Source organism: Chionomys nivalis, chromosome 9 (genome assembly GCF_950005125.1).
Source record: "Chionomys nivalis chromosome 9, mChiNiv1.1, whole genome shotgun sequence".
NCBI lineage: Eukaryota > Metazoa > Chordata > Mammalia > Rodentia > Cricetidae > Chionomys > Chionomys nivalis.
In genome coordinates this window covers 23,901,694-23,904,552 of record NC_080094.1, presented here as the reverse complement: position 1 = coordinate 23,904,552, position 2,859 = coordinate 23,901,694, and positions in this window count along the sequence as shown.

The following is a 2,859-nucleotide window of genomic DNA, read 5'->3' as shown; positions in this document are numbered from 1 at the left end:
GCACACTCCCTTCCGTGCTCACCCAACTCTGACATCTGCACTGTAATCCTCTGTCCCCTCAGCCAATAGGCAGAGGCAGGAGCTGAATCTTGTCTTCATGACTGAAACGCATGCTCTCAGCTGCGTGTCATTCTGCAGCCAGCTAGTTCCCGAAGCAGCAACCACCCTGAACACGGCCCTCTCATCCTTCCTACTATGGTCTTGTCAAATGCCAAGGCCTGTGAGACCACACTCTCCACGTTATCATGTCATGAGACTCTATGACCCTGAGAACTACAGTTACAAGAATAGAAGACAGACAGCATCCCAGCCACCACCTCTCCCCCAGGCACCTAAGAGTCAGGGCACCAAGTTTGTCCCTCAGTAATGCCCACTCTGCTTCACTTTTCTTGACAAAAATAATGAAATTCTAACTACTTACATAAGACCAGGAAAGGCACCAAAGTGCACTAGGAAGTAACTGATATTCTTCAAACATTCTCAAGGGGGACATTAACTCTGAGAAAGGATCTCAAACAGTGCAATGCCAACACCCTGAGCTAAAGTTCTCAATATGATCTCTTGCAAAACCAGAGTGCATGGCCCAGGGTGGGCCAGTGCTTCTGTGAAATCTGTTTTCCATCACTTGACCTGGCCTGTCCCCCATGGTGTCAGAGAGAGCACACAGACAGTAGCAATTCCCTTGAGGAAGGCTAGGGAGATGACTTAGTCAGCAAAGTGCAGACAGACAAACATGAGGGCCTGGATTCGGATCCCCAGTACCCATGTAAAAACTAGGAGCTTCAGTTGGGATTATAGGAAAGTGGGTAGATCCCTGGAGATCATTGGCTAGCCAGTCTAGCAGAATTGATGAGCACCATGTTCAACAAGAAACTCTGACTCAAAAATTAAGGTGGAAAGTGATTGAGGAAGACACCCAAAATCACCTCTGGCCTCCACACACATACACATGTGTTCCTCCACACACAGAAAGACAAATACAGATGCTAAACACGCATTCTCTTGCACACAAAGCAGATAGGATAGGATAGGCAGTCCGAGAGGGTGCAAGGACCCTGCTAGGCTTTGAGTGGGGGATACATAACATTTCTTGTTGTGTGTAATAGCAGAACTTCAAGCAAAGATGTGGCATGGTCTGATTGACAAAATAACAGTTGCCGTGGTCATGGCGTCTCTTCACCACAGTAGAACAGTGATGAACACAAAGGGGTTTGTTGTGAAAATGAGCAGCTAACCTTGCTTCCTGGGTGCCATCTGGTGAGCACATTTCCTCTGCCATATGTTCCCCCATAATAGAGTACCCCACCACAGGTTCCAAAGCAAACAGGCCAAGCAATCAGTGACTTAGACCTCAAAAGCCAGAAGCAATCATAAACCCCTCTCCTTTTGTTTGTCTTAGATATCTTGCCACTGTGGCTTAAACTGAGGACCACAGACACCTTCACTTCTCTGTTCAGCTAGTTACTCAAAATTTCATTGGCACTTAGTCTCATTAGTCCTTTCTTCCAGGAAAGTATACATCTTGGTCCAGATTAATGTTCATCTTTCCCCCCAAGAAAGTATAAGCCCAAGCCTCTTTAAAAAACTTCCACATGCAGAAGAATGAGACTAAGCTAGGCATGGGGTTATAGGCCTTTAATCCTTGGAAAGCAGAGATAGGTAGATCTCTGTGAGTTCAAGGCCAGCCTGATCTACAGGACCAGTGAGTTCCAGAACAGTCAGGGATACATAATAGAGAGAGCATGTCTCAAAAAACAAAAACAAAAAAACAAAAAAAAAAAAGAAAAAAAAGAAACTCAATCCCTATCATTTACCACACCAAAAAAAGATCAATTTAAAATTGATCAAATACCTTAACACAAGACCTGGAACTTTGAAGTTGATAGAGAAAAACACAGGGAAGACATTCAAAATGCATTCACAACTAAGGGCTTACTGAACAGTACACTGATAGCACAGGAAATAATCCCAACAATTGGAAATGGGATTCTATGAAATTTAAAAGCCTTTGCAGAGCAAAGGAAATCACCACCAGAGAAAAGACACACCCATGGAAATAGAGGAAAAATCTTTTTTCACAACACATCAGATGGTGAATTAATATCTAGGATTTGCAAAGAACTACAAAGTTGAATATCAAAACATCCAATCGTCAGGTGGTGGTGGTGCATGCCTTTTATCGCAGCACTCTGGAGGCAGAGGCAGGTGAGGCTGAGAAATGTTCACCTAGGCAGTGTTTATCTGCAGCTGCATGGAGTATTCATAAGTCTTTGCAAAGCAGAAAATCCACCATTTCTGATGATGTGACCAAACCAGGAGGCTATTGTACTATGTGAAATAAGCCAGATGTTGAAAGACAAACACTACACGATCTCACTTTTAAGTAAGTTCTTTAAAAGTAGAAAGCTCAGAAATAGTAGAAAAGGGCCTACAATGGGGGAGGGAGACAGGTGAGGGTTCAGGGAAACAGCTTTGCAGTTAGGAGATGAATAAAGTCTGGAGGTCCCCTTTCCCCAAAAAAAGAAAAAGGGAACAAGAAAGTTCTATTCCATTTGGACAGTGCTGGGCTGGTCAACCCCACTCACTGAAGCATCTGTGCCAGGGTCAGAGAGAGGACTCCTACTGGATGACCCAACAGTAGCTCTGGTGAGCGTCTCCAAGCAACCAAGCTTGCCTCTGCAGCCCTGGCCTCTTGCATCTGCTGGCCATGTAAACTAGCCCTGGGAGCAGCTGCCAGAGCCATTTGCACCACCTCCCACAGCATGCTGGGGGCAGCTGTGGAGCCACCTGCCTGAAGGAAGCCACAAGCCCACCCATCTGGGTGGCCATACTCACAGTCAGCTGCCTGCCTCTGCTGGA